Source organism: Blennius ocellaris (assembly GCF_963422515.1).
Source record: "Blennius ocellaris genome assembly, chromosome: 5".
NCBI lineage: Eukaryota > Metazoa > Chordata > Actinopteri > Blenniiformes > Blenniidae > Blennius > Blennius ocellaris.
This window is the reverse complement of record NC_137654.1, coordinates 14,621,193-14,644,919: the sequence shown is the minus strand read 5'-3', so window position 1 is coordinate 14,644,919 and position 23,727 is coordinate 14,621,193. Positions and strand designations below refer to the sequence as shown.

The 23,727-nt window shown below is 41.7% G+C and overlaps 1 protein-coding gene across 2 annotated transcripts in view; it reads left to right on the top strand.

The window, feature by feature from the left end:
- prdm16 (PR domain containing 16) overlaps window positions 1–23,727 on the top strand; it is a 180,027-nt gene that overhangs the window by 39,409 nt on the left and 116,891 nt on the right. The window lies entirely within an intron of this gene.

The window sequence follows — 23,727 nt, the reverse complement described above, 5'->3', positions numbered from 1 at the left end:
TGTGTGTGTGTGTGTGTGTGTGTGTGTGTGTGTGTGTGTGTGTGTGTGTGTGTGTTTAAAAAGTGTGCTAATGTGGCAAAACATGCATCTATGTGAACATTCTGCCCTCCTGAACCTGGAATGCCCCCTGACACACACACACACACACACACACACACACACACACACACACACACACACACACACACACACACACACACACACACACACACACACACACACACACACACACACACACACACACACACACACACACAGTTAGAGGTGGGATGGCTGCAGGCGAGGAGGCAGGTCGGCTACGATTAGAGAGGCTGTGTGTGTAATGGTTGCCATGTGCGGACCCATCTCATCCACCATTACACACACATGCAGCACCCACCTCCCGAATCCCTCCAAGATACCGTACACTTTTAAAAACATTAGCCACTAATGCTTTAATGCCCTCGTGTCGGCGTGGGGTTTGACTGGAGCTAAAATGGCAGACACAGAGGAATGCTGGCTCGTGTTTGCTTAGTGTATGAAGACGGTTTCTGGTTTGCTTTTGATTCAAACATGATGGAGCTGTAGCCCAGCTGCTTACCCCACCAAATATTTCATTGATGCAATAAGCAGGAAACTTGTTTATTTGAACATTTTTTTCTAAATCGCTTTTGCATTTGTTGTGTAATTTATTTTTCATTTTGCTCATTGTGACTCTTCAGTTCCTTTGGCTTTGATCATTAATCACTGGCTTCCATGCAAAATGTCCACCAGTGTGTGTATTTACATGAGAATGGTGTGGCAATGCCGCTGAGACAGTAATGACTAACGAATGCTGGGCATGGCGAGTGGCCGGTCTGCGGAGCATGCCAGGTGTTTGTTCCAGGCCATGCTGCATGAAAAACAGCGTCTGACCTTGAGACGAGCGGCTGAAACCTGAGTTGCCTCGACCACATCTAAATGTCGGGCACCTGAAATACTGCGAGACTCCTCCCCTCTACGTCCTATTTTCTTCTTCTTTTTTTTTTTTTAACCTTCTCTCTCCCCTGTACCTGTTGTTCCGCTTATTGCCATGTTGGAAAAAAAAAAAAAGTGGGAAAGTACCCTCCTCCTCTGCCTCTCACGTCTCCTCCTCCCACTTCCACAATATGCACATACAGAACCTTTGGCCATTGGACACTGAACAGCTTCCTTGTCTGTGAGCTTGGTGAATGTAAACATGACCAGAGAGGGCGCAAAAACAAAAGTGTTATTGCGAGGGATTCATTGTGTCAACATCTTAGCTGGTGAGCTTGGTAAAGGAAAGGGGAGCCCAGTCTAGACTATTTATCGACAAAAGGGAGAGGCATACAGGAGGGTTCTTTAACGTGAACTTCACCTTTACATGCACCTGGTTACCTAATCAGTTAGAGCAACATTTTTGTCACGCATGGCTGCAGTGGTGCTCCTCATAGTTGCTTACAGCCATGCTGCTGTGCATGTGTATCACATGAAAAACATATTGTTCCCCAAGACTGTTCGCAAGCATGAAAAAAACGAGGTTGAAAACAAGGTTTCGATGTGAGCTCCTCTGAATATCGGCATTGAGCAGCTCAAAGCCAAGCCTTTCAGAAAGGTATCGGAGCCTTCGGGTGGTAAATGTAAGTTTAAGTAAGTTGGTGTGTGTTTGCCAGAAAATAGCAATCCTTAATCTATAAATGCTTTTCTTGATTTTCTTCCTGGAAGGCAGGGCAGTAAGATCGACATCTATATGGAAAAAGACCCAACTTCACCACACACGCACGTGCGCGCACGCACGCACACGCACTCACACACACACAAAACAGTGTAAGCAAGGTGTGGCTGAGAACTGCTGTGAAGAAATCTGTTGCCGGTGCCACATTTTTCAGCCCTGTGAAACTGTGAAAAGTAATTGTTTCTCGGATCTTGATTAGTAATTTGGGTAAAAGGGTGATAATGAGGCTGCTGGTAACTTGGCACTTGAGGGCAATTAGCAAAATCAGATGGAGGTTAATATAGACATTGCAGGGCGCCGTGTCACTTTGTCAATAGAATAGACTGACTTCTCCTATACCTCCTGTAGCTGAATTCACTGGTGTGTTTACATTTTGAAACCAATTATCTGTTACACCTATAGCTTAAAAGGCCATAAACATGTAGGAAATCTATCTGTTATTGCCAGCTTACGTGTTAATGAGCTCCATTACTTTAATTCCACTGATCACTCTTCAGTAGAGAGAAAAGAAAGAGCTGTTTGTTATGTGCCAAAAGGAAGGCAGAGGGGAGTATAAATTGTGCCAATTGTAGACAAAGTGAGAAATAATTTAAGATCTGTTGATGTGTCACCTCCAAATGATCTCCTGTACATTTAAATACTAGAAATATTGTTTGTATGATTGAGCTATACAGGATGATCGATCACTGTGACATATACTATTAAAATGGTCAACAGAAATGGTAATATTCACAAAAAGAACAAAAACAAATGAGTTGTGTTGTTTCATTTCAAACAGAATAGGGCTGTGTAACTTTTTATATGTATTTAGTGAGTGAACACGTCACCTCCCTGCACTTTGCTCTGATTTATTACCCTTAGAGACATTGACTAAGCAGAGATCAACTTGATCAATATAAAGAGAGTTCTCGCTTTTTCTCCTCCTTTGTTTGACTCCGTTTCTCTCCCAGGCGCTCTCCTTCACTGCCGACGTGTCCCCTGGGTATATAGCAGATTAATAATGCTTGTTCTTTCACCATTGGCTGGAATGCAGAAGGGGATTTGTATAGAGATCCTTAATGAACTGGGTGGCCAGTGTTTGCCTCAACACCAATTAACGCAGCTTTTAATTATGGCTCTAATCAGAGCAGTTGACGGCGTAAGTCCCGGCATCTCTGAATACTGGCGCCCCTCTGAGACACGCAGATGCACACAGTCTGACTGCTGTGGCACAAAAAACAAGTTCATTTCAAGAAGCACGCTCCCCAGCTTCTTTTTTTTTTGTTTGTTTTGCTATTTATCTCCTACTCTCATTTTATTGTTGACCTGTCTGACCCAGCTAAGAGGGTTGAGAACAGATCGGACCCCAAAATAGCCACGGCATTTTTATTTAGCATCTTGGAGGCAGTGAGTCAAGGGTACGTTAGTTTCTTTTTTCTTTTTTTTTTGTATTTTTTTACTCTGTCCAAAAACATGAAGCAACAGGAAGAGAATGTCTACTGGAGGAGTCTGCCAAATTCCCAAGCTGAGAGGGAAAAAAAATGTATTTTTGTTATGAAGAAAGAACTGTGATTGTTTAGCTTAGCGCTCACAGAGGAGATAATATCAATCACAAGGAGAGGATAAGTGGACATGTGCCAAGCTGAAGTCTTGTGAAGATGCTCTCCTGAACGTAATGCTTTTTGAATTGGCCTCACTTCATTTTCAGTCTTTCAGCAGCACGTCTCAGAAACTGAACAGCTGCCAGCTGCAGTGTTTGATTCTTGTAACAGGGATGGAAGTTAAGCTCTTCAACGTGTAAGTGCTGCTCCGAATCTGTTGGACCTTTTCTTTTTGGGGATAAAACTATCAGTGGGCCCTGGAATGGACTCTAGTTCTTACACTTCTCAAGATTATTACAAGGGAATATGTAATATTTTGGCGGCATAGTGACCCCGAGTTGTAATCGGAACCATCTCTCATGTGAGTTATATTTCATGCAGTTATACACATTGCATGGGCGCCGTGTATGCTCAACAAGTGAATTATAGAAAATTCATCTGTAATGAAACTCACACTTCTAGTTTACAGAATAAAACCATGAAGCTCGTCACTGAATCAGTCATTTTATTTTAAAATGACTATGACACTGATATGAAGAAGTTATTTCAGCAGCTATTTTTCACCTTTTTTGTGTAATTTGACATTATTTGTTTCATTTCCCAGGTAGATTTGGTCAGTTTTGTCATTAAACTTCCTTTGTCAAATCCAAAATGTTGGCATTTGGCTCTTATCAAACTCAATCAAATTGTTATGCTTGATTGTTTTTCACATTGATTTGCTGCCTAATATATCCCACACCTAACCCAAGGAATAATTTATCTATCTATCTATCTATCTATCTATCTATCTATCTATCTATCTATCTATCTATCTATCTATCTATCTATCTATCTATCTATCTATCTATCTATCTATCTATCTATCTATCTATCTATCTATCTATCTATCTATCTATCTATCAATGTAGAAATAAATGTTTAAGTCACTCTTTTGCAGTCTTTCTGTGTGAAGACAAGCGTTGTTTCTGATAGTGTGGCCTTACTTTCAGAGATTCGTGTGCTAAGATCTATATACCTGTTCCTGATATTTCTGTCCCTGTGGTTCCTTTCTTTTCCATCCTCATTATTCCTCTCCATCTCTTTCGCCTGTCTCCTCTTGCATATTCACTGGGAATTGTTAGGAAAGCTCACCTACTGTTTCTAATCAGCTGCCTTTGTAGTGTCGTGGGACGAGAATATGGCTCACACTGGCAATTCTCACACATTCACAAAAACCAGTAAAGGAACCTCTTTGAACATTTTGCCTCTATTCCTGCCTTTTTCTTTTTCACTTCGTCTCTACACTTGCACAAATAGATACACATATCAGGAGGTTGGCTTGTGCACATACAGACAGTGAGATAACATAGCAGACAGACCGACATTAAGACAGGTGGATAGTTACTTTGGAAGCTAAAAAAGAAGCAGTGCCCAGTAAATGACCTTCTTTATAACCTGTTAAAAACAAATCACCACCATCCGCACACTCTGAGCTGGCTTGGCAAACTGTTGGAAAACAGTCTGTCCATCTCTCAAGCCTAAAAAAGCAGCCCTTCTTCTGTCTCTTTCCTTCACTCTCTTTTCTCTCTGCTTCTTTGTGACTATCCAGCTCGGTTGTACTTCCTGTAACCCTGGTAGCCTTTATCCCGTACACTGAGAGAATTGGTTTGTAGTTGCACTGCAGCTCCCAGAGCATTGTCTGGCTTTAGTGTCTTTGGTCCCTTTCATGCAGATGAGGAAGACAGAATAAAGCGGTTCGTAGCGACTTTAATTCAAAGTGATGTCTGTACATACATTAGGATGACTTCTATGTGCATGTGTCTTCACACTAGGAAGTTACATAAGAGCGATAGCTCCAATTTAAGCAGATCCAAGTTGGATTCATTTTAATTCCCATGGCACATCTGGTGCACTTTTAGTATTGTAAAATGATTTGGTACAGAATATTAAAAGAAAAAATCAAGCATTTAAGCTGCATTCAGATCACCTAATATTTAATGTAAGTTATGTGTTAATATACAAGAAAACACCGCTGATATTGTGTTTTTAGCCATAAAAACACTCTTTTCCACTTGCTTTTGAGTACAAATTAAGCTTGATTTCAAAGGGGTCTTGACTTTTTTCATCCCCTGCTGTGTTTCATTATGTCAGCTTGTACATCTGAGCCCTGATGCAGAAACAACACACACGCACACACACACACACACACACACACACACACACACACACACACACACACACACACACACACACACACACACACACACACACACACACACACACACACACACACACACACACACACACACACACACACACACCTAACCTAATTAAAATGGTCTGGTTAAGCACCCTGCGTCAGGACACAGGAGGGCTAGGTGTTAGGCATGCAGGGGAGGTGGAGTGTTGTAAGGCTGGGGGTGCACAAATCTCAACTTAAACGCAAAGAGATTAGACAACTTTTGCAAGATATTAGCTGTTCAAAAATGAGAAAAATGCCCCTAAGCCTCTTGTACAAGTGCTGGATGTGGACAAAGCCTGCTTTTGTTTCACAGGCAGAGGCACGGTGGACAGGGATGTGATTAGTGTGTGTGTGTGTGTGTGTGTGTGTGTGTGTGTGTGTGTGTGTGTGTGTGTGTGTGTGTGTGTGTGTGTGTGTGTGTGTGTGTGTGTGTGTGTGTGTGTGTGTGTGTGTGTGTGGACTGTGATGTTCGGATGCAGGTACAAAGGTTCATAGAGAACAACTACGAGAGGAAGAAGTAGTGCAACACAATTGTCACAATTGGAGTAGAACTGTAGAAAAACTACATTCAAATCATTCAACACTTGCACAGCCTTGCATAATTTAAAAACATTTGATTACTACATGGCTGCTCTTTCCATCTTTCCATAAAAAAAATACTTTTATTGACAGTGTTAACACCTTGAAGTTTGTATCAGGACTGTTGAGTTGTTTATAACTATGTGCTATAGTTAAATTTAAATCACCATCTTCATAAACCCAACTAGTAACTGTTGATAAAAATTAATCCCTAATGAATAGTGGCCACCCACAATGCCTCTTCTCACTCTCTCCATTGGAGGTGAAAGGTATGCAGTGCTGAAACATGAAAATATGCCTTCCGTTTGAATTACTGAACATAAGACACTGAACCACAGGGTTGTTGTTTTTTTCCCTTGGAAACAGACCATCATTATTAATATTTAATCAGACTTATCGATGATTGATGTCCTCCTGACTCTTACATCATTGTGCGTGCAGACTTGTGTGTGCAAGTCTGCTGTAAATGTGATTTAACTGCACACTGTCCACAGAGGCACTGTGGTTTTGTTTTGTGGAGCTACAGACACAAAGAGAGATAGAAGGGGGGGGGGAGAAGAGGGGCTTTAATAAAAGCCCTCCCTGTATGATAAGGAGAGCCACCAGAGGCCCTGGTGTGTGACATGGGCTGGCCCCTGTCATCACAGAGCTCCTGTCGTGGCTGAGAAATATCCATCTCGACCTCTCCCTCAAACCCCCACCTCACTTTCCCTCATCACTTGCTCCAGAGAGGGAGCAAGAGACAGTCAGACAGAGAGAATCCAGACAGAGGCCATGTGAGCGTGTGTCATATGGAACAGATTTAGTGCTAATGACCCTCTCCACCTCTCATCTGACGAACCCCCACCCCCTCAACATTGTGCCCACCCTCTGCCACACTGTCTCCCCCCCGCCCCACATTACTCTGTCCTGGCCAGTATCATCCCTTCGTGAAGAATGCTGGCCTGTTCCAGCTCTGGAGTCCCATGGCATTACCCATCCAAGAACCCATTCAACCCTCTCACCCCGCGCTTCCACCTCCACACCTCCTCCTGGTCATCGCTTGTTCAAAAGTTTGGTCAAAATTTTTAGGGTTTTAGGGTAACTTCATTAATATTAAAAGTAAAACTCAGGTTTTTAATGTAGTTAATACAATGTAGTGTATCCTATAGATGTGGTCTATTTTTAGGGTACGCACTTTGAATATTCAAAGTTAGTGGATTTAATGTCAAATGTATGTAGGTGTTCAAAAGTGAGCATTTGAAAAAAAATGCCTTCAGCTTTGAGTGGGAAATCTGTTATACTGGCTTTGGTTCTAAAGAGTTGTAGTCTCCTTTCACTCTCAGGCTCATCTGTTGCCATTTGTCTTAAACAACTTGTCCTGAGGCCTGAAAAGTTGACCTGCTGACTTGTTTGGAAGTCTTGACTTGGAGCTGCTTTGCCATGATTTTGAAAGTTGAAACTGAAAGCAGCCATGTGTGAGAAGACAAAGATGGGTGTGAAAGTGTGATGGGTGCCTCTCGAAAGTTTCGAGCGTTGATACTTGGTCAGGCTTGAGAAAAAAGGTCAAGGTTGAGAAAAAAAAAAAGTGTGATCAGTGCCAGAGAAAGAAACGATCAGAAAAAGGACGAAAAATATCTTAAAGAGACGGTGTTGAAACATTTTATTGTTTTGTTTGTTTTTTTTAATGTGAGAAAGATGGATTTTCTGTGTTGTTAGTTTACCTCACAGGAGCCATCCCACATCCAGATGAAATGTCTAAAGAGTCATAATTTACTCGTTCATCTTCACATAACGTCAGCATTTTTTCATGTGGAGACAGCATGTAAGTGTTACCACTTTAGGACTTGACCTCAGCATCGACCTTCACCCGGCCCATCGGCCCCCCACACTTCCACTATCTGTGTCTCATTGACACTGGCATTCTTTCACGTTAGCGCATCGCAGCGCTGCAGATAGGCCTGCCAGACACCGCCTGTGCTCTCCTTGTATCTCTACACGCACACAAACACACACACACACGTGCACGTGCACACGCACGCGCACGCACACACAGTTAATTGGTAACCAGAGTTTATGGGCAGCGAGGAACTCATAGTTCGACTACGTTGTTCGAAGACGGATGAGATAATATGTCTGCCTTTGGTGAGTTATGACTACGAACATGTGTCGGTGAGCTGAGATGAAAAATTGGTGGTCAGTGTTATTGTTACTGCGTGCGTGTCGATATCTGTTGCTGTCGCGATGGTTTTGTTTTTGTCTTCCTGCGGTGTTTGAGAGGAACCACGTTAGACATAAATATCGACGACTTGTGGTGAACCAAGTATTGGTTTTTGTGTCACTGCGGCTCTCTGAACGTCTGTGTCTGTGAGTTTCTCAGTGGTTTCTCCTACAGCCAAATGCTAACGTTCACAAATGCCATACATACAACAGTAATCTGTGTTTTCAACCACTGAAACCGATTTAGATTATTGCACAATAATTCTCGGTCATTTTTTTTTTTTTTTTTTAAGAAGTTATTTCCCCACTTTGACTCTTCAATCAATATCAATAAACTGGTCTAGTTATCTATTTTACCCTCCTTCAACAACTACAAGATCAATACTCATCTATCATGGTTTCACCCAGTGAATGTTATCACTTGTGCTGCAGATTAGCGCTGTAGCATCTTATCCTGACTGGTTTCTCCTATCCTTAATTATGTGTGTTAGAAAGAGGGATTCAAACAGGAGATTTTCAGGTTGTAATTACCAAGTGGCCTCAAACCAGCCCCACAAATATATTACATATTGGATTGCAGGGAAGAATTTTGAAAATCTTGCACATTTTTTAATTAACATTAATATATTTCAGCTTTCTTGTTTCTTCAAATATTATATCTCTGTGGGATTATACTTCTTATTTGTTTTCATATAAGATATAAATAATGTTATTCAATTACTAGCTGTGTCTCTTTGTGTCTTTTTGTATTTGTTAGAAAAATCAATATTTCTCCTGATACATTTTAATTTATTTCTTTAATGAATTTTTGCACATCGATTATCAGCCTTATTTAAAGAGCTTTCCAGGTCTCACAGCGGCATCGTTAGTTCACACACAATACAATGTGTTGGCCATCTGATGTCGGTCAGTATGATGATACTTTGTAATTTGCCACATAATACATTATTTTCCCCTTATTTTTTAACTTGTTTTGATAGTCTTGTGGCCTGCCTCATTCATTCCTTTCGCCACTAAGCAGGCAGTTATTGTGATGAACATGGGACCGTTTTGCTCTGTCACACTGGTGTGGAGGGTCATCCATATCCCAGACTGTCACAGGGCCCAACAAGGTCCATCTTTCATCCTTTTCTCATCCTTCAAGTCCCTGACTACTCTCCTCCATCTGTCTGGCAGGGCAGGACTTGACCTCTGACCCCACCCCGAGGCCCGCCCATCTTGTTACCCCCTAACGTTCAGTTGATTGTGTCACTGGCCAGGAGTGGTTAATGTGTGTTATTCCACATCCTCGTTTCAGTCAAACAGTTCACAGAAATATTTTGAAGTCGCGTGTCAGAGTGAATACTCAAATGGTGTACTTAAAAAAAGGTAGAAACCTCTGTAGTTGCTGAATACAATGATAACTTTGCCCCGGGTGGGACATATAAGAAGCAACACAGGCAGTTTAATGGTTAATAAAATCAAGCACACTGAAGAAAATACATAACTGTGCTTGGGTAGTAGATGATGCCATAACAGACAAATACGAAGGTGAAATTGTGTAGATTAAAATGTATTTCACTCCCACCATCTGCCTTCCCTCTCCCCCTCTCCTTTCTTTTGCCTTTGCTGGTACCTTGATGCGTGCTTCAAGCCCAGACTGATGAGCTCAATTTGGACTGGTTCTACATCCAGCTCGGTTTGATTAATGGCTCTATGTACGGAAGCCTCGGCGCTGCCTTCTCCTTGTATCAGCACTCATTCACACACGCACACATTTGCACAACATTACTTGTGGGACCCATTTATTGTCACATTACATTTGCTTCCATGTAGTATATAACCCTCAGGAAAGATAACCTAGCCCTAACCTCCATGCACCTAAGCCGCCATACTGTATCCGTTTTATTCATAAGAAATGTGGGTCGGTCCCCACAAGTGTAGTCTGCTCTCAAGTTTTGGATCTCACAGAGAGTAAGAAACACACATACGCAAACACACACAAACATAGCCATTCATTGCCACCAGACCAACACTATAATTGATGGCAGAGGCCTGCTATTTGCAACCCAAATGTGGAAGAGGGAAACACAGAGCAAACTCTACTTCTAACACCTCTCCTCCTCCACTCCTCTCCCCCGCCCGTCTCGACTTTTCTCTCGCTCCTGTCTCTGCACCTCCTCTCACTGTCTACACACCCACTCGCTCATTAGGCATTTGTCACATTGATATGAAGGGCCGGGACAGCATTGTGACATGCTCAGAAGGCAGTATAAATATTTGATTAGCTCTAATGGAAATCGTCACAGTGCACTAATTGCGCCACACATTATCTGAGGTACAGTATCAGCAGCGGACATCCCCTTTGATCCTCCCTCTGTCCGCTCCTCTCCTCTTTCTTTAAGCCTCCTAAGGCCCTTGTTCTTTTGTTAATGCAGTTTTCTTTGAGGTCATATATCATTATTTGAAGTGCCCTCCCAATACTACTCCTATCCACCTTCCTCCCTTTTCTGTTATAATCTCTCTCTCGATGCATGTTGACGTGCTTTTCGGCCTCGTTATATTTATGTCTATTTTGCCATGTATTATTGTGCTGTGCTCTGTTTCCCCTTTTCCCTCCATAAGTAGCCGTGGCGAAATAGTTGGGCAACATATGGGCACAGGAGTCCAAAGGACAGAAAGCAACTTACGCACTTGCTGCCATTCGCAGCCATTGATGTAACATAAACTATCGCAGATGATATGAAGGTAAAATTATAATACAAAATGTATTTAATACATAGCAAACAGGCATTCTTACCGTATAACATTTGAATGGACATCCATCTATTTAAAGAAAATGACATGAATTCAACCAACATTTTCATTTTTCCATGAATGAAAAAGATCTCAACAGAGAAATGCAACTCAGCTTTAAAACACGTTGACATTTACTATTTTAATCACATTTCTGAAAAGCGTCGTAGTAAACAGTAACTCCATTTTTATTGTGGCTGTCACCATTCAGCTCAGTGACTGTGCTCCTGCATTCAGACCACAAAACCATGCCCTTATTTACTTGCTAAGTTTCAGTGCTGCTGTGAATGCAAAGTATTTCCTCTCAGTTTTTATGACAAATGCTTGTATTTAAGTGCTTGTTTTTAGATTTTTTTTTATTTATTTTTTTTTTTAAGCTTGTCCTCCTCTAACCTCCATCCTGCTTGTATTTACTTGTTGTTATTTATGGTGCATCTCCTGCAAAGATCAGTGACATTGTTTGGTATGGCTCTCCGTTTTCTTTTCTCTCTTTCTTTCTCCCTCCCTCGGACGTTTCCATTTAGCCAAAGACAAAACAAGTTAATTAGATCGGAAGTGCTGGCCTATCAATGGGGAATCAGTATTCAGATCAAGACCTTGTCTGGACACAAACAGCAGGAAGCCAAACAAGACCCCAGCACTGCTGAATGGGAGGACAGGAGAGGAAAGGAGAGATGGGGAGAGAGAGGGTGAGAGCATGTAGTCGGTGGGGTGAGGAATTGTGGGGGGGGGGGGGGGGGGGGGGGGGGGGGGTTTACAAACACACACTGTTGTATTCCTGAGCTTCCTTTCAGGTCTCTGTACACTTGTCCTAAAGCTACAGTGAGTACAGCATTTAACAGGCCAGCATGGCCTTTGTGGGATATCTGCTGATCAAACAAAGAGGGGAGAAAAAAAAACAGTGACATAATATTCTTCTTCGTATCAAGACGAGGCCAATAGAAGATATGGAAGTGTGGGGGAAGCAAGTGGAGAAAGAGGAGAGAGAGTGAAGTGGGAAGTAAAGCTTCCATTATCTCATGTGGAGGGCCACCTGAGCTAAAGACAGCCATTTGTTCCCAAATCGACCTGTCGACCCCCTCCTAATTACCAGCCAATTATTTCCAAATGGACCACGTTCACCCCACACCCTGCTCACTTAGAGAGGAGAGGAACAAAATTGCCTGTCTCTCTCCTTCTCTTCACGTCTGCCCAACTCTGGTTTTCTTTACTCCCCCTTTCTGTTTCTCTGGTTTCAGCATTTTCTACTGAAAAAAAAAAAAAAAAGAGAGATACTTCTGCACACATTGTTGCAGGCCTCTGCACAGTCCCAACCACCCACTCACTCAGGCACTAACCACATGCACGCACACTGCGACACACGCCTTATATTTATTCCCAGCTCACTCTGTGGTTCTTTGACTGTTAATTAAGTGGTCTAATTATGGGAAGAATTGACTCCCAACCTGTGTTGTGTGTTTGCATGTGCATGAGGTTTAAATTTCATGGATTAAAAAGCATTTTCACTCTCAAAGTTGTTTTTTTTCCCACACTTGCATGTGCACAGGAGAGAAAGCTGAACAATGCGATGCAGCTACCTATGAGCACCGTATCTTTACATCCCTCCCTGCTCTCTCTCTGTCTCTCTCTCTCTCTCTGTCTCTCTCTCTCTCTCTCTCTGGCTCGCTCTCTCTGCGTCTCTCTGGCACCGGCCAGTCTCAGCAGGCCGATGCGTATCGATGGGTCCGGCATGCAGGAGCCACCCGACGGAGAAGTAGGCTGTGCCCATGTTCCCAGAATTCTTTGTGGTTGACCTCCATTGTTTGCAGCCACTTGTATACAGTATTGTCAGACTGATTGTGAGCCTCCGCTCTCTCCCTCTCTCTCCCTCTCTTTCTCGCTCCGAGGACAGCACAGAGCAGAGGATGAGGAGGAGGAGGAAGGGAGCCGTAAGCATTGTGTCCCTCGCTCGCCATTCTCCTGCCTTCCCATCTGTTTCCCTCTCTTCCTTCCTGTTTCTGTGGGATAGCGAACATATTAGTAATAGCTCCACCACGGCTCCTAATAGGGGAAGTCATGGCCGGGAAATACGATGGATCGGTCTGAGATATCATCTGGCTGAGTGGCGCAATAGTTTTGAACTCTGACACCTACTTGTTCACTGGCTTACTTTGATCACTTTTTTGCAGAGTGAATGAGTTTTTGTGTGTGTACGCGTGTGGGAATTTACTCTGTTGTACTGTTGTAACCCTCCACCTTGTCTGCAGCTGAAATCAGACTTTTTGAAGTAGCAGTTTACCTTGGTTGAATCTGTTCATACCTGCGATTGTATCAATTCAGGAGGTCGTTGTTTCTCAGAAGTCAATCAGTGAGTGAAGTTTCACTGTGAGGTTTTTTGGGGGTTTTTTGTCAATAAAATCTATGAAATTCACATTCGAAAAATCGACAACAACATTTAAGTATCTTCCGCCTTGCTATCAAAAAATACATATGTTTAGAAACTGCTACAAAATTAAAAACTCTTATTCTTAACTCACTCGAGAAAGTACCACATTTATTCATTTTATCACCATTTGCTTAATTAGATTATATTCCAAGGTCAATCTGTTATTTTGACTGGTCATAAATAGTGTATTGAATTGTTGGGTTTACCTTTTGTTTCCATCAAATCAATACAAAATGGCAACGTTTACATATTTACATGTTATTAACCAGATAAAACCAGAAAAAATATCCTCACATTTGAATAGCTTTCGCATGAAAAATGACTGAAACCTTTGGAGGGTATACATTAAAATAACTCACTCCAGTGTTTTCTAATGATATTTTGATACATTGAAGAGTAAACAAACACAGGTAAATGGTATTTACATGTTATTGAATGTTTACAATCATTATACTGATTTAAAAAACAAATCACTCACATCTATATTTTAGAATTTAGCTCTAAATTAGTTACATTTATCACTTGATTCTGCAAAGGTTTTTCCACATGCTCATGCGTGCTGCTGTCTTAGAGCTTTAGGTATGATTTGCCAAAAATTACCCACATATGTCTCAATAAAGGCATTGGGATATGTTTAAAAACTTGAATTAGTTTTATGCATTCAATGCTGTGATCAAGCATATTTTTCATAGTTTATTTGTTATATTTTTTATAAGATTAGGCTAACTCCATTAATCAGGTGAAATGACCTACCGGTATCTTAAAGTTCAATATAATAGTTTATTCATGTATTAGTTTGTGCTCATTGGTCTACTGTTTTTTGTGAAGAAACATGAAGAAATGCAGCACAAACTAAAGAGGTGAGTTGCCTGAAATATGACAGTTGAACATCATTAAAATCATAAATTAAATGTCACATCCTCATATAGCTGATGCAGTTGTGTCAGAGTGTGAATAGTAGAAGCTCCACAGAGCCAGTATGTTCTAAGAGGGTGTTGCATTGATTTCCCTGGTCTTTACAGTGCTTTAGGTTAATATGTCCACCCCCTGTGCAGCCTATTCTTCTACTATAATATATATCCTATTGAGCCCCAGCTTAATATGCCCACGGGGATCATTTAGCCTCATCTGATCTAATCTAATATACATATTCTTGAAAGTTCAGAGTTACAAGGCTTAATGTGTCTGTGTGTGTTCTGCTCATTGCGGCCTGAGACAGGGCCGCAGATCGGCCTCCTGGCTGAGTTTGAAGCTAAGTGGATTAGCATATCTCCCATGTCAGCTCCATTCACTGTGACAGCCTGATGACATGGGACTGTGTGACGGCCGTGACCCACCTGACGTCCGCAGCTCAGGCCTCCCAGCAGGTGGTCTCACTGTGGAGAGGGAGGGAGGGAGGGACATGAGGGAGTTCTGTGTCGCTACGAGAATTCAGGTAGAAGATCAACAAAGCTTTGAAGGCTTCTTTTGTGTTGTGCTCTTCTGTGGAGATGTACATGTTTGAGTACAAAAAAAGATCTTTATTCTCACTGATGTACAGTCACTCATATTTATCTTTCCTGAACTCCTTGTGTGGCCTGGCTTGTTGTAAAATCATATATTGCATGCTCTCAATGAGCCATATAAAATTGTGTGTCAACTCAACAGTACCAACCAAAATACCACAAACAACAACTCTTGATATAAAGAAAAATCACACAGCCATGAAAAACACGATTTTCTGAAGGCAAGCTCTGCACCATTATGCTGTACGTAATGTCTTTCTATTTCTTAACATCAAACTAAAATTAGATGAAATTGCATGTTCAGAAATAGGTTCATGTACAGATATAAACATGGCTCTTCATTTCTGCAGCAGCTCTGACCATTCAGCTTCATAAAACCACTGATGGTCGACTGGTTTATTATTTTTGCTCTCTGATGGCCTGTCAGCTTGGGGACATTTGTTTTCTGGAGGTATAAATAACTTTTTTTGTGCTCTTCTCGAACAAAGAAAATACTAGATTAAATATCTTTAAGCACACAGTTTTGCGCCCCCCCTATTTCTTGCTCACATAGCCTCTGTCCTCACAATCAAATCTCTTTTGCCTGTCTCCAACCTCTCCTGCTTCACCACATTTTCATGCTTTCTCTGTTCTCTTCCACTTCCCCACAGACTTCAAGTCTCCCATGACCCTCCTAGTCAATGCACTCTCTCTTTCTCTCTCTCTCTCTCTCTCGCTCTCTCTCCTCCTCCTCCACCTCCTTGTCCTCCCTCTCCTCCTCCACAGTCTCGTGCCGGCCTAGCCAGGCAATGCTAACACTTTTGTCAGGGTGATTAATAGCATGCTCGATTGTCGTTAATTCACTGGCTAATGACTGGAGGGAGCGGGGCCAGAAGAGGAGAGGAGCAGGAGCGAGGCTGGAGAGTAATAGACTGATGTACGAGTGTGTGCTGCTTCCAGTCCACCATCCACTGCTGTCTAATGCACATACACACACACATACACATACTCGCGCACAAAACAGAGTGCAACCTCAGATATAACACATTAGTATCGTGCAACACTGCCAGTGAATATCAAGCAGTTTTCGGTAGCTTTTAATGTCATAAACCCGATTAATTCATCAACCCTGCTCTTCAATTTTATTGTGGTGATTGGCAAAACTCTGAATTTGTCAGGAATATTTGCGACAATTAATGAATTCAAAATATTAGAAAATAGTAATTTGCTTTCCTCAGAAATTGGTTTGTCAAAACCGAGGAATTTCTGTCCCTTTCTGTAGTTTTGTCGCTTTTTATTCTTTTTAACTTGGATGAATCTAACAATAACAAGATAACAAAATGTAACCTATTGTAACCTTTTTCCACTATGCCTGTATGCGAAAGGAGCTGCTTGAAATATGTTTCTTTTGCACATATGCACACCTACATGGACACAGGCCTCTCTCCTCCCCGGTTAATAAGAATGGATGGGTTTGTTCTGCATGCTGTCTGCCTTGGTGCTCCCTTAGCTAGCTGTCTGGCCTGCTGAATGCTGTGCTAAATGAAGCTGCAGCATACACACTTAGACACTACAATTTGCAGGCCTTTTTTTTCTGTCGTTTCTTTCAAGTAAAAGTAAGTTTTGTCTGTTTTTGCTTCTGTTTGTTTTCAATAGCTGATGCTCCAAATCATTTTAATGATTCCCATCTCCCTGTGGCATTGACAGGACTGATTATTCCTGTTGTCATGAATCTGATTCTGTCTTATAATAAAGGACTCCATTCACCCTGTGCAATTGTTACAAAAATTTTGTGCTCCGCAGTTTGACTGTGGTGGTGGACCAAACAAAGTTTGCTGGACCACCTTGTTTGTGTGACTATGCTTTGGGTCCAATCATGTCCCTGATCTGGTGCCACCAGCCCACAAATGTTTCCTATGTTTGTACAGAATGTTTGGTAGCTATGGTCGTGTAAAGCAATTCGCAGTGTTGATCCTCAAAACTTCTCTCCCACATAAAAAAATAAATCTTTGATGAGTTACTGAGGTCAATGAGAAGACAAATCTCAATAGTTTTTTTTTTCATTTCACGCTCTCATTCTCATCCTTTCTTTTTGTCCTTTCGTATTGTGTTTAATTTTTTTTCCTGTCAGTTACTGCTTTCCCTCCTCCAGCCCCCTCCACTGCCCCCTTCCCCTCTGCCCTCCAATACTCCCTCCCCCTGGGTGATGTTTGCAACTCAATTTGGCAAATGTAACTCAATATTGATTATTATTAATATTTATCATGTTTGTGAACATGTTTTCTTCGAGTGCTATTAATCTGCTCTGTTAATAAATGTCTGCAGCAGCCCAGTCCTAGGGGGGGCCCTGGGGACCACAGACACACACACACACACACACACACACACACACACACACACACACACACACACACACACACACACACACACACACACACACACACACACACACACACACACACACACCTGCTCTCAGCTGCAGGAGGTTGCCTGCTGTCTTCTACTTGCCTGAAGGCTTGATCTCTGTACACACACACACACACACACACACACACACACACACACACACACACACACACACACACACACACACACACACACCTGCTCTCAGCTGCAGGAGGTTGCCTGCTGTCTTCTACTTGCCTGAAGGCTTGATCTCTGTACATACACACACACACACACACACACACACACACACACACACACACACACACACACACACACTTCAATGGAGGATGGAATTACTCTGGGCTGCTCTGCACAAATGGCACATCGATACATCATATTGTACTGGTCGTACACACAAACAAACAGAAATGTGCACACTCACTCTTTTTCGAGGCTGAAGTCAGTTAGATTCTGTCTATTTGATTTTTTTTGTTTTTGTTTTCAATGAGAAAAGGATCTTTTTTTCAGAAATGTTTCCTTTGACAAATAATGGACAGGAAGCAAAGACAAAAACCTTCACAACAGAGAACTATTTAACTTTGCACAAGTTGATATACTATTTGTATGTATGCAAGTGTGTTTGTGAGTGTGTTTGTGTGTGAGAATGTGAGTACAGAAATTAAATTAATATTTCAGGTTTGCTTTCACATCGTTTTGGGTCATGTTAACACTTAAAGTCGTTAAAAAAAAAAATCACAAAATCAGTTACCACACATTTTGTTCATTACGTACGTGTTATAAACCATGAGCCACAATAGCATGCATTTTAATACTGTTGTAGATATAGTTAGAGCATGTCATGGGTATTGTGTAATTACAATGTAGAGCAGCAGTACATGTGCAGGAATAATGCTGCAGATGTTACATTTCACTTCTTTCTTTGTTTTTCCTCTTTTCTTTCTTTCTTTCTCCCCTCCTCTCCACCTACTCTGAAGTAGCTGCGTTGTAGTTTTAAGTGTTGCTTGGAAATGCTCCCTGGTGCTTTTACAAGGGGAAACAGTGTGTTGTTCTCGCTTGGAGAAGCTTGCCGGTATTGTAGCTGACCGTGTGCTCGTTGCTCACTCACTACTTCCACACAAACGTACACGCCAAGCAAACACCGTCCTCCGTTCAGCACCCTCCCTCGGTCACATGCTTCCATTTATACATGATTTTGGATATACAGTACCACAGTGCCACCGTGGAAACACACACTATTCCGCAGTTTTTCACCTCTCGCTATTTCTACCTTTAATATACCCCCGTTTGATTTTTACAGCTGCATCCCTCCTGTTTTAAATCTGAGGGGGGGGGGGGGGGGGGGGGTAGGCTCTTTTTTTGTCTGGAGACGGAATCATCAAAGGCTTCCCTCCTGCACAGGAACAGGTACCAATATCACTCTGTGGCCCAATAATGCTGCTAAGTGGGACCACATTGATGCAATATCGTGGCACAAACAGCAGATTAGGCTTGGCTCTGCGCGCTGCCCCACACACATGCATGGACACACATGTATGCTTAGAGCTCCCACATCAAAATGTTTGGTCATTTATTGCTCAACCAGCTGCCCATTTTTCATTTCTGTCATGTTGCACACATTCTCCTCCTGCCTTCATTTTTTTTTTTTTTTTCATTCACCAGACGATCTTTTGCTCCCATATTTGGAGCCGTCGCAGTATTTTGCATAGTTTTGCCTTTTCCCTGGAAACCGTCTTTTCATCAGTGGCTGGTTTTCTTTTTGAACTGAACCAGATCAATTTACGGCCAGAGACAGATACAGTCTCTGTGTGTGCGCGCGTGCGTACCAGTGCTGTCGACAACAGTAAGAAAAATAAGATGTGTGTGCTTTATGATGGCCATCACTGGCAGACATGCTTCTCTGAATGTTGTCGTAGCCACAGCCATGACTCTTCTGTGGTCTCTGGAAATGCACACACCTGGCTTGAAATACCAAAGCTCTGTGTTGTGTGCTCAGCTCTTCTGGAATACGAAGACCCCCCCCCCCCCCTTTTTTTTTTAACAACATGATTGCAAATTCTGCAAAAAATGACTTGATTCTTAATGGATGCATTACTCAATAGTCCTTTCCCAGAATCCACTGCATCCAGTCAGTGTTGTTCCTTTCGTCTTGATCTGCATCGACAGTACAGCTCAGTCCGTACGCCACAAGGCACATGTGTTTGTGTGCGTCCAGGCAGACGGCAGAAAATGACTGCAGATCTCTATCTCTCTGCATTTAAGTCTAGAGTGCTCTGATTAAACACAACCACAGAACAATTTGCCTGTTGCAAAGCCCTCGATTAAACTGCTGATTTTCAGCACCATGTCAAGTTATTTTGCCATGGCAACACTGATTACAATCTTATCAGCATTTCATATTTTATTTATTATTTACTTATTATTTTTGATGCAGTTTAGTCCTGGCTCATGGTAACGGTATAAGAAAGGCTGATTTTCCTCAATTGCTTGTGTTTTAAAATATTAAGCCGTGTTCAATGTCAATAAATGTCATACCTATGTCATATCTGGTTATTTCCCCATGACATGTAGTAATTACACGATATCGTCTTTACCTATAACACCATCTGATCTCTTGCACATGTGCTTAAGTACGGCTCCTTCAGTTGCGAACAGATGTGTGTTTGTGCGATAGCCGGCATCTGTGTTCATACGTGCCCTAAAATCTTTGTTATTGCTAGCCGTGCTACAAAGCAAAGAACTGCGTTTATGGCACGCATTTACAATTTATCAAATAAATGGGATGCCTTCATGTGGCCTGGGCCCGGCTCTCAGGCGGAGCAGAGTAGTTTTCCACTGAAATAACAGCCGCTGAACAAGCAGTCCATTGTAGCCACGGCCGGCACCGGGACCCCCAAGGTGCGAATTAATGATTGACCCCTGATGTAATCAGGATAAATAGCTCCCCGTAAAAGAGAAAGAGATGGCGAGAGGAGCAGAGGGAGAAAGAACAACATAAGGAGCCAGAGAGAGGAAGGCGCTATCTGGCCCGGGTGTTTTTTAAGAAGCCCTCGGGGAGGCGAACCTAACATCTCTTACTGGGTCTTTGGAGACCCAGAGCTAACACACAGCTGTTTAAAAGCAGCTCAGTCATCAGCGGTTCAAGTCTCTCTTTACCTCTTCCCCTTTGTCCACTCTCCTTTGCCCTTTTCTTTATTTTCCTGCTTACTTTTCTCATCTGCATTTTTTTTGCTTTTTTTTTTTTTTTTGTCGTCACTGGTCGAACATGTCCAACTTACAGAGGGGAGGAGAGAGAGAGAGGCTTTTCTCTGGAGGCGAGAAATCTCAAAAATCCGCAGTTTTCCCACTCCAGGAAACTGTTTTTTTTATGAATTAACAAAGCTATGACTGAAAGTTGAACTTGTTTAATATCACACTGCGCATGCCATTTCTGCTTGGCTTCGCTGCTTCGTGTGTCTCACAAACGATGTTTTGTACATTAAAATTAAGAGGGATTTTTTTTTCTCCTTCTCCTTGTTACTCAATTATCTGAGTTAGCGATCTGTGCATTTCTTTTCTTCTTTTTTTTTTTTCAAAGGCTCTTAAAGCCAAATGCTATTTAATAGATTTTCCAAGGCTGTCTCTCTGCTTGTCAAAATTGCTCTCAATGGGTCAAGTGCCAGTGAGTATGGGGGAGTGAAGAAAGAGAATGAGTGAAAAAAAAAAAAGTGTTTAACAGCCTGAAAACACTTTTGATTGTGGAGAGGGAGCAGCAGATAGGGCCCAGTAGTAAAACTTTAATTGATCTGTGAAAAGTGGAAGCTACTGCTGGCTCACATATTCCAATGCTTAATTGCACGCCTGGTCTGAGCTCTTATGAAACGGCGATCATTAAAAAATATGTTCCTTTCCAGTCAAAATCACCGGATGACGCAGAATCAGTTATAAAAAGGCTGGATTTTACTGCTTCGGCTTTATATGATCAGTTTTCCCAAATCTACGTGGACGAGCTGCAGGGTTGCCAGGCGGTGAAATAGCCGCCGTCGCATGCTTTTGTGGTTTCACATTTCACATTTGAAGCTTACATATCAGTTAATTTAACAACTTTTACAGTGCACTTGTGTGTAGCAACTCACATATTTTTGAAATGAAGAAAAGAAAACCCAGATGCACTGTTGTACAATGCTCTCTCACCACATTTTCATGATCGACTTGAATTTACAATTAATTTGGTCTCACACTATCTTACTAGGCAAAGAAAAAAAGAAGTTAAATGTCTTGTTATTTTAATTGTGCTTAAATATCCCTTACATCAAATTTTTTATCGAACTTCAAACCAAAGCTTTCATGATGAAGTAATACCAACAAACTAATTTTTATAATGTCATGTTGCAGCTCCAGTTAAAACCTGGGTAGCAATGACAGGCTTGGCAGCAGCATGGATAGAGGCTCGGAGGGAAAAGGAGGGAGAGAGCTTGATTGGAACCACTCCTGCTGTAATTTTGGGCCTAGTTGGCCCGCTGATTGCCAGTCCCTGTGTTTAGATAGTAAAACTGTAGTGGTGCTTTGACTTAAGACACCATGGTCTGTCCGGGGGGGGCGGGGGGCTCATGTGCTCACACTAAAACACACAAACAAATAAACACAGACGACGGTTGGGTATCTGGGCCCCTTTGTGACTTGTTGATACTGGCGTTGATGTGTTTAACTGAACACAGAACCGAAAGATCATTGGAATGGCTTCAATTGTATTTTTTTGATTTATTTATTTTTTCCTCATTCTTTCAGATTTTGCGTTATACTCATGAATTCAGAAAAATTGTATGATTTCTTATCGGCAATTTCTTTGTTTCTTCCCAGTTCATACTTACAATCACTAATATTATTATTATTATTAGTAGTAGTAAATCTATTTTTGAAACATCTATTTCAGCTCCTATCTGATACTGGCTGTGCAGAAAAGAAACAAGCCTTGCCCAATGCATTTCTGTTGGATAAAAGATCAAGATTCGCCATCAGACATTTGATGCAGTTTCACGGGAAGAGAAAAGGATGGATTCCAGTGTGAAAATACCACAATAACCATTTTTGACAAGGACTTGGCACAGGTCAGGAGATAAAAGAGAAGTTTGCCCAGAGACACAATATAGCAGCTGGGGTTATATATTCTTCATTTCATGAGGTTGTTAACCTGAGACCTTGGGAAAACCTACGTGAAACTTCAGGCAAGACGTCGAGTGCATCCCATCACATTTCAACACATCCATTTGAAGTTCTCATCATCATTTTCACTCATGCTGGAAAGATGAGATCTTGAAGCACAATCATGTTGTCAATTCTTGGATGTAACAATAATGATAGGCGACGAGGCCAACCAGGCCGGAGGTAGATACAGCCGAGCCGGCTTTTGTAGGATGAGTCCTGGCAGAACTTAGTAACTATGATTAAAGGAACTGCTGCCATAAAGCTTCAGCGCCTCGAAACCCCTGAATTGGATGAAGCGGTAAAAAAAAAAAAATCAAATCGACAGATGGATGTTGCCTTCAATGACTTGGACAACAAACTGTTCTCAGATAACTTTAGGAAAATCAGCCAACTAAGCATTTTGTAGCCCATAAGATGGATAAGTAATCATCTCTTTGGATGCCTGTATTATTTTTTTTTTATGATAGCTGTGTGGTTTTCGCACAATTTTGAGGTTTGGAAAGTGAAATGTGTTTCATAAGCATGCTCCAAAAAGAAGACCTCAGAGAAGATTAATGGATGTAGTAAGCTGTTCAAATTAGGCTGCTTAACACTTAATTGTTTGCAATATGGAAACTTATCTTTGCTTTTCCCATTCAAATATACTGTGAAAAATACAAGCATGGCCTGTCTCAACACCACCTACAAATTTCAAACTTAAGACTTAAAACTCGGAGGATGGCAGTTTGATGTCTGTTGCTCCAATCATCATGCATAGCAGCCATCACCATTGACGTATGCATGAATAGGTGAATGTGATGGATGTGTGTGAAGCACATTGTGACTGCCGAAGCAGTATAATGTGCCGTATAAAGTCCATTTAACATGTAGCTCAGCACAACATCTAATTCATTGTAAAGGCGATAAGAAGAGTCACTTGTGAGTATCTCAGCTTCCCTAATTACAAGGTTGTCGTATTCGACAAAGCTGTTTATGTGGTTTTCGTCCTTTTTCGGAGGCTGAGTTCACTGTTTTCTGTTGCTTATTCTTCCTCTGCTGACTCAAATACCAAACCACATTCTGGCTTCCTCCAAAATAACAGGAAAACATTTTGCTCTTCTCAAGTAAAATCCATTGTCATTTGGGTTGCCAAACTTCCTGTATATTCCTGTGAACAAACA